The sequence below is a fragment of the Paralichthys olivaceus genome, chromosome 17, assembly GCF_024713975.1.
Source record: "Paralichthys olivaceus isolate ysfri-2021 chromosome 17, ASM2471397v2, whole genome shotgun sequence".
NCBI classification, from domain to species: domain Eukaryota; kingdom Metazoa; phylum Chordata; class Actinopteri; order Pleuronectiformes; family Paralichthyidae; genus Paralichthys; species Paralichthys olivaceus.
Genome location: NC_091109.1, coordinates 16,005,355 through 16,014,663, shown reverse-complemented (window position 1 = coordinate 16,014,663; position 9,309 = coordinate 16,005,355). Strand labels below are relative to the sequence as shown.

The window sequence follows — 9,309 nt, the reverse complement described above, 5'->3', positions numbered from 1 at the left end:
CGAACAATTTACCTCCATTTCAGGCGGTCTGCAGGAGATGGCGGCTCGTCATGAGAGGAGCATGGACAGCATTCAGGAACATCTCCAAAGGCTCTCTCTGTCGGAACGCGGTCGGGATCCTGCATCCTCTGTCAGTCCTCATGTCCAGTCTCCCCCGATGTCGGATGCTCGTTTGCCTCCTCCAGAACGTTATTCCGGAGCTCCGGGTCCCTGCCGGCCGTTCCTCGTACAGTGTTCCCTCATCTTTGAACTCCAGCCTTCCGCCTTTCCCAGCGAGAGGTCCAGGGTGGCGTATATCGTCTCTCAGCTTACCGGCAGAGCTAGAGATTGGGGAACCGCAGAGTGGGAGAAGCAATCCGCCATCTGCTCATCTGTCAAACTGTTCTCCGACGAGCTGCGGAAAGTTTTCGACCATGTTACACCAGGAAGAGAGGTCGCTCGGGGTTTGTTTAACCTGACACAGGGAGGGAGGTCCGTGTCCGATTACTCAATCGAGTTCCGGACCGTAGCAGCTGAAAGTAACTGGAACGCTGCCTCGCTCTTTGATGCTTTCTACAACGGTCTCTCAGACGACATCAAAGACGAGCTGGCGGCTCGTGATCTTCCCGTTGATTTGGACGCACTGGTCTCTCTCTCTATACGCATAGACGGTCGTCTGCGGGAGCGGCGGAGGGAGAGGGTTCGGTCCGCTGCTTCACCTGCGCGGGTCAACCAGCCATCCTATCCTCCGGGGCGTCCTTCTGAGCAGCACACGAACGCTCCTGGTGACGCTTCTGAGCCGATGCAGCTGGGCAGGACACGGCTGTCTACAGCAGAACGACAGCGCCGCCTAAAGGAGAACAGGTGTCTGTACTGCGGCCAGGACGGCCATTTCGCCTCTTCTTGTCCAGTAAAAGACATGGCTCACCAGTCATCCCGAGGGCGCTGGTGAGCCGGATTATGAACTCTGAAATGCCCTCTCGGTCTTTGGTTCAGGTCAAGCTGTTCTGTTCCGGAAATTATCAGACTGTCTCAGCCCTCATTGACTCCGGCGCAGATGAAAGCTTGTTGGACAGGACTCTTGCCTCCAAGCTGGGTCTTGGTCAGGTGGATCTGGAGGAACCTATCGACGCCTCAGCCTTGGATGGTCGTCTCCTCTTCCGGGTTACACATCGCTCTACTCCCCTTCAAATGACCATTTCAGGTAATCACACTGAGACTCTTTCTTTTCACCTGATCAATGCTCCACAACAACCTGTCATTTTGGGATTTCCTTGGCTTAGGAGACATAATCCACACATTGACTGGTCTTCGGGAACTATATTGCAGTGGAGTACTCATTGTCACGCTATCTGTTTGAAGTCTGCCCTGTCACCTGCCTCTGGTTTGACTGTTCCCTCTGAGTTTCCAGACCTGTCACAAGTTCCTAAGGATTATCTGGATCTGAAGGAGGTTTTTAACAAGGCCCGGGCCACCTCTTTGCCTCCACATCGCCCTTACGATTGTGCCATTAACCTCCTCCCAGGTACATCTCCCCCTAGAGGGCGACTCTTCTCCTTATCGGTTCCTGAGACAAAGACAATGGAAAAATACATCAATGACTCCCTGGCGGCAGGGATCATATGACCATCATCGTCTCCCGCTGGAGCAGGATTTTTTTTTGTGGGCAAAAAGGACAAAACCCTGCGACCTTGCATTGACTTCAGGGGACTTAATGACATTACCATCAAAGACCGGTACCCTCTTCCATTAATCTCCTCTGCTTTTGAACTGCTACAAGGGGCTACCATTTTCTCCAGACTCGACCTCCGCAACGCTTATCACTTGGTGAGAATCAGGGAGGGTGATGAGTGGAAAACAGCCTTTAATACTCCTAATGGTCATTATGAGTATTTGGTCATGCCATTTGGTCTTACTAATGCCCCTGCAGTCTTCCAGGGTTTAGTTAATGATGTTCTGCGGGATCTACTCAATGTGTCTGTTTTCGTATATCTGGATGACATTCTAATTTTTTCTAAGTCCAGACAGGAGCATGTGGTGCATGTACGCCAGGTTCTGCAGAGGCTCTTGGAGAACCAGCTCTTTGTTAAAGCGGAGAAGTGTGAATTTCACGCTTCAGAGGTATCCTTCCTAGGTTTTATTATCAACGCTGGCAACATCCGGATGGACCCGGCTAAGACCAAGGCAGTCGCTGACTGGCCAGCTCCATCCACACGCAGGGAGCTTCAGCGCTTCCTGGGATTTGCTAACTTTTACCGAAGGTTCATTCGTAATTACAGTTCGGTGGCAGCTCCCCTCACTGCCCTCACCTCCCTCAGTAAGCCCTTCCGGTGGTCCTCCAGGGCTGAAGCAGCTTTTGGTGAGTTGAAGTCACGCTTCACCTCTGCTCCCATTCTCATTTTTGCAGATCCCACTCGCCAGTTTATCATGGAGGTGGATGCCTCGGACACCGGTGTAGGGGCAGTTCTTTCTCAGCGGTCGGCTGAGGACCATAAAGTTCACCCATGTGCTTTCTTCTCCCGAAAACTAGATCCAGCAGAAAGGAATTATGACATTGGGAACCGGGAGCTGTTGGCAGTAAAACTTGCATTAGAGGAATGGAGACATTGGTTGGAGGGGGCAGAGCAACCATTTGTGGTTTGGACTGACCACAAAAACCTTGAATATATCCGATCGGCCAAGAGACTGAACTCTCGTCAGGCTAGGTGGGCTCTCTTCTTCAACCGTTTTGATTTCTCCCTATCATACAGACCAGGTTCCAAAAATGTCAAGCCCGATGCTCTGTCCCGTCAGTTCCAGTCAGAGGATTCTCCATCCCAGCCTGAAGGTATCCTCTCCTCTGCATGCGTCATCGGGGCGGTAACCTGGGAGGTGGAGAATAAGGTAAAACGCTCCAACACCGAACACCCTACTCCTAGTGCTTGTCCAGAGAACCGGTTGTTTGTTCCAGACAGTCTTCGTTCTGAAGTCCTCCAGTGGGGGCACTCTTCTCGTCTGGCTTGCCATCCCGGGTTGAGACGCACTTTGGCCCTGCTTCAACAGCGCTTCTGGTGGTCTTGCATGGAAAGGGACACCAAGGAGTTTGTTGCTGCTTGCCGTGTCTGCTCTCAACAAAAGAGCTCTCACCAAGCTCCATCCGGTCTCCTTCATCCTCTGCCAGTTCCTCGCCGTCCCTGGTCTCACATTTCTTTGGATTTTGTCACCGGCTTACCACCTTCAAACGGTAACACAGTTATACTCACTGTTATTGATCGCTTTTCCAAAGCTGCCATGCTCATTCCATTACCCAAATTACCTACCGCCAAGGAAATGGCTGAAGTTTTGTTGCAACATGTGTTCCGGCTGCATGGCCTCCCATCTGATGTGGTCTCTGACCGGGGACCACAATTCACATCCCACTTTTGGTCCGAGTTTTGCAGGATGTTGGGGGCTACTGTCAGTTTGTCATCTGGTTTCCACCCACAATCCAATGGTCAAGCAGAACGCATGAATCAGGAAATGGAGACAGCTCTGCGCTGCCTTACTTCCCACAACCCCTCCTCCTGGTCTGAGCAGCTCCTGTGGATTGAGTACGCTCATAATACCCTGCCCAGTTCAGCCACTGGTCTTTCACCCTTCCAATGCTCCCGGGGGTACCAACCACCACTCTTTCCAGAACAGGAACGTGAAGCCAGCGTTCCCTCAGTGCAGGCATATGTCCGACGGTGTCGGCGCACTTGGATGCAGGCCCGCACCACACTCCTGCGCTCTTCCGACCGTTACCAGCGATCGGCCAATCGACATCGCAATCCTGCACCCCGGTACACTCCAGGACAGCGCGTCTGGCTGTCGACACGGGATCTTCCCCTCCGAGTAGAATCCAAGAAGTTGGCTCCCCGTTTTGTCGGCCCGTTCCGGATCTCTAAAATAGTTAATCCTGCGGCTGTCCGTCTTCGTCTTCCATCTTCCATGAGGATTAACCCCACATTCCATGTTTCCAAGGTCAAACCTGTCAAGGAGAGTCCACTTCAGCCCTCCTCCAAACCCCCACCACCCCCCCGGCTCATTGACGGGGCACCTGCGTACACTGTCCGTCGTCTCATCAAATCCAGGCGACGTGGTAGGGGAGTGCAGTATCTGGTTGACTGGGAGGGTTACGGCCCCGAAGAACGCTCCTGGGTCCCTGCTCGCAGCATCCTGGATCCAGCTCTCATCATAGACTTCCACCGGGCTCATCCTGAGCAACCGGGTGGGACGGCAGGGGCCGTCCCTAGAGGGGGGGGTTCTGTAACATAGTCACACTAACACTTAGTTTGTTTTGTTTTTTTTTTGTTTGGTTCCATGTCTCATCACTAACTCTCCTGTCATTTCAGGGCCTGCCCTTCTTCCTGCCTTGCTATCACGTCATTTCCCTCACGTGGTTTTCCCCGCCCACCTCCTCACCTGCAGTTCATTTGCTCATTAGTTCCTCAGTATAAATACCAGTCATTTTCACTCGCTCCCTGCCAGATTGTCTAGTGTGTTCTTGCCTAGCTATCCCGCGTTATATTCTGTGTTCTTGCCTGCCTGTTCCTGACCTGACTGCTACCCTGCTTGGATTTTTGGATTCCCTTCTTGCCTGCCCCTTCGGATTTGTTTGCTGTACTGACTGATATCCTGGTTTTGACCTCTGCCTGTCTTTTCTCTGCCTGTCGGTGAATAAACCACATTGCCCACACTAAGACTGTCTGTTGGCGTGCTTTTGGGTTCTCCCTTGCCAGCACCAGTGTGCGTGACATAACCTCAAAAAGCCAATTAGACCCATAATATACTTAAGTTTACTTAAATGTACTTACCTTTACTTACCTTTGGGGGTTGAGAACTTCTCTTAAAGCAGATTCATCGCAGTGTCGAGATGATCCTGGCTCAGGTCTCAGTCCCATCTCCAGTGCAAAACTCTATTTACTATATTATATCATAGTTTGTTAAATCATGAACTCGACGTCAGAACCCAATATAACAAGTTTATTAAAATCAACAAACACTCCGTATATTCCTATTATTATATCTTGTATATATCAATACTCCTTAACTCTGTGACCTCCTCTCGGATCACCAACCTGCTTATTCTAATACCATACTCATTAGTTCCCAATTAACTATGTGACCTTCTCTAAGATCACCAACAGGCTTATTCTATATTAACTCTGTGGTCTCCAAGACCACCCGTGATCTCCAAGATCACCTGAAGCTTCCTTGATTCTACATCGGTTCCAAACCTTGCCATGCCGACACGTCTGTCACTCACCCTGTGAGAGAACCGTTTCCCTTCTGAATTTGTCTTCCCAGAAAGACAGTGTCTTTGTGCTAAGTGGTCCACTGGATCACAGCAGTGAGAGCACTCTTTGGTTTTCAGGCATCAGGCCCTCACGTCTCTACCTTCTTTTCTCAGGGAGGTTGAGGTCAGAGTCCCAGACTCCCTGCGCAGTTTTACCTTTCAGCCCTGAGATCCAGAGTGTCTTCTCACAAGAGTGATCCTGCCGACAACACCAAAATTGTGGTGGCAATTTCTGTGAAACAAGCACAAAGTCAAACACTTCTTTCTGAAAGTTTAATTCAGCATCTGCAGATGGACTCATCAGTACACATCATCTGAATGACATGCACAAATGAGCAAAGAACATAGGAGAATCAGTGTTCAGTGTGAGATCCCAATCAGAGATACCAAGAGATACAATAAAGTTGTGGTTTCTCGAGGCCATAAAACTCAAGTCTCTTAAGCCACCATCATAATCCTTACGGTTACCCTTTTAGATTAACAATTTGGTCAACTCTTTGGTCAGTCATTCACATACATACATCATGCAATTAAACATACACAAATGTAAAAATTTCCATTACAGGAGCAATGTAAGCCATGCTTCGGCATAAGGTCATATATCGTCTGGGGCTTAGTGCATCGCACTGTGATCATGTTGGTGGCAGACCCAGGTGGCAATACTACCAGGCTGTGGGGTTCCTGTCAGGGTGACATGAAACAAACAAACGATTTGTGGAAAAGGAGTATATAAACTTTTCTTTTTTTTTTTTGAGAAAAAAAAAGTTTAAGAGAGGATGTGCTCAGTACTTACATGTCTGCAGGATAGCTTAAACATCATCCTATGGTCTGCAACGGTCAGCTCTTTTCTTAGGGTCCGACTGCACGCTTTCACCAATGCTACTGTCTTAATGACATTTTCGTAGAAGCTAACTCCTGGCTGAATCTCAGTGTATGTGACAATATATTGGTTGACAATTTCAGTCAATGGTTGTTTATCTGTCAACAATAACTCAAAAGCTCCAGAGCCCAATAGATTAAACCTTGGGTCTGCCCATAGCTTCTTCATTGTAGAGAACAGTTTGGCTATATAACTCCAAACACCAGCGCTGGATAGGTAAGCGCAAATAACTCTCAAATGCTGGGTCTCATTTTCTGTACAGTTCCACCTGCTCATGTACCACCAAGACCTGATGTGGGTTAATTGATGTGAGGCTGGGGCACACGGCACCATCGGACAACCACTGTCATGTACTCCATCATTTTAAAGCTTGTCGAGCAGACAGAGATCTGTTTCTGAGGAGAAACCAAGCACAGAATGATCTCTTCTGCTTTTATGCACTGATGAGGACCTTAAAATGTCCGTACAGATCTGAATCATCCCACTTCATAAATTTATCCAAACACCCCTTGTTTGTCTCACCAAGGTTTCTCATTTTTTTAAACGAAATGTGGTTGGATAAATTACAAAATATCTGGTTGGATATACAACATGTGATTGGATAAATGAGAAACTTGGTCGGAGCAACAATGTCCAGTTGGATAAACGAGAGGTGGTCAGATAAATGACAAAATATCTGGTTGGATATACAACATGTGATTGGATAAATGAGAAACCTGACCGGAGCAACGACGTCCGGTCGAATAAACGAGAGGTGGTCGGATAAATGAAAAAACATCTGGTTGGATATTGTGGTGGCAATTTCTGTGTCTCTTAAGCCACCATCATAAACCTTAAGGTTACCCTTTTTAGATTAACAATTTGGTCAACCATTGTCCGCTCATGCAATTAAATGTAATTTCCATTACAGGTTAAAACAAATAGGAGAATGTAACAAACTTCAGGAGCTTGAAGTACCATTGTAATCTTTTTTTTTTTATTTTAACTGAATTTTGGAGAAGAAGATTGTCCTCAACTAGATGCATTGGATAATCCATAGTAGAAAACAGGAGAGCTGACAGAGAGCTTTTTCTTGCAGCATTCAATTCCATTGCCTTTTTCTCCTGAGCCCCCTGTGCCTCGACAGCAACGGCAGCTGCCATCTCTTCCAGAGCCTCCTGTGTCTGGACAGCAGCGACAATGTCAGCTGCCATCTCTTCCAGAGCCTCCTGTGTCTGGACAGGGAGAAGGAACTCTGTCTCCTGAAGCCCCGTAAATCACCTTTCCTTTGCTACATGAACACAATCAGACACATTAGAAGACAGATACAAACGGAGGCTCAGAGGTAGGTGTGTGTGTGTGTGTGTTTGCATTAATGTGTGTGATACTTACAATAATCCAACAGGAGCCAGCCTCACCTCCAGGTGTTTGGTCAGCTTCACTGCTGGCACATTGTTGAACTGGAGACAAGAACAGACACAAAATAAGAGATAAGACAACCTGCATCATCTGTGTCATCTGTCCCCTTGGTGTCAGAGAGTTAAAACCACAACCTGTTAGTTATAATAGTTTTCAGGATTGTATCAGTGCCTCATCCATAAGCAAGTCATACACTATACCGAGCCTTTATAATCAGTATCAAAGTCCCCGTCTCTTCTCTGCCCACTTAAATACTTCTTATTCATCCAGTAATGAAATGTAACAGAATACTTTATATTAACAAAAGTAAAAGTAAAGTCACATTATTAAAACCTACTCTACTATAAGAAAAATAGGTCATTAAAATATTTGCATAAATACATTTGGTCAGAAGTATAAATGCATGTATATCTGCATGTATATCTGTATGTATGTATGTATATGTATGTATGTATATATATATATAAATATATATAGTATTTTTATAAATGCGATTTTAATTTTATTTTGGTAAATCATTTGTTTTATTATATTTATAATATCTATTTGGTATGTATCATAATGCATATCAACAATGAACTGGTGTCTTTCTTGTTTTGCACAAGTTAAATCTGGATATATAGATGTGTCATGATGTCAGGAATTATAGTTAGAGAACAGTTTTAGAAGTGTGGTCATAGACACAGCTGGATGAGGTTTGTGTGACACAGAGTCTCAAACCTACAAAGCAAAGACACATACTCTCTTTTCAACGTTGGGCTCAACGACTGCACAGTCAGGAGTTTCGAGCTCAGCAACAGCGTTTAGTGTCCGTCTTCGAAAGCTTGACATACGGCATGTCATCATCCTGCTAGCTCTCACATTTTCTCTTTCTGTGGAAAAACAGAAAAAACACAGAAAGCATGAATTACCAATGTTTAAAACTGTGAGGAAAGAAAAGAACATGAAAGCATCTCAATCAAAGAAATATAAATTCATGACAGAAAAGGTGACTGTGAACTAGTCAGGCAGACTTACTGTGAGTGGCGGTTGTTCACGGGAAAAGGAAGTCTGTCTCCTGGAGCCCCGTAAACCCCCTTTCCTTTGCTACATAAACACAATCAGACACATAAGAAGACAAATAGAAACAGTAGCTCAGAGGTGTGTTTGTGTGTGTTTGCATTAATGTGTGCGATACTTACAATAATCCAACAGGAGCCAGCCTCACCTCCAGGTGTTTGGTCAGCTTCCCTGATGGCACATTGTTGAACTGGAGACAAGAACAGACACAAAATAAGAGATAAGACAACCTGCATCCTCTGTGTCATCTGTCCCCTTGGTGTCAGAGAGTTAAAACCACCACCACACACATTTATACCTAACCCAGCCTTGTATAATCTCTGTCCTGATCTTAATATTGTCCTCCTGAACATGATGAACCAAAGATGAATAATATCTGTAACCTGTAGTTGCTCTGTGGTGTTTCCCAGAACTCTAAAGCACAGCACTATCACTGACACCACTGATTCTTTAATCAATCACAGAAGAAATCAATCATGCAGTTTTTACAATTTAATGAAAGAAGAATTTCTTCGTGCCAAACGGGAGGTTTCTACCAATGTAAACGTCTCTATACTCAGTCAGGTTCACTACTCTGAGTACTCATGAATTACCCCCTCCTCCATTAATAAGTATCTTTCTTGATACAGGTATTGATAAAGTTCCTCTGAATCGCTCTCTAACCTATAGTTAGTACCTTACCTGTGTCTGGATGTGA

General features: G+C 46.3%; 1 long non-coding RNA gene across 1 annotated transcript; it reads right to left on the bottom strand.

Annotated features, from left to right (window-relative positions):
* Nucleotides 1-7,494: 7,494 nt before the first annotated feature.
* LOC138405281 (uncharacterized) lies at nt 7,495-8,654 on the bottom strand. Its single transcript, XR_011238984.1, has 3 exons — nt 8,571-8,654; nt 8,295-8,425; nt 7,495-7,594 (listed from the first exon to the last, which is right to left on the bottom strand). It is a non-coding gene; the product is annotated as an uncharacterized lncRNA (long non-coding RNA).
* Nucleotides 8,655-9,309: the final 655 nt, after the last annotated feature.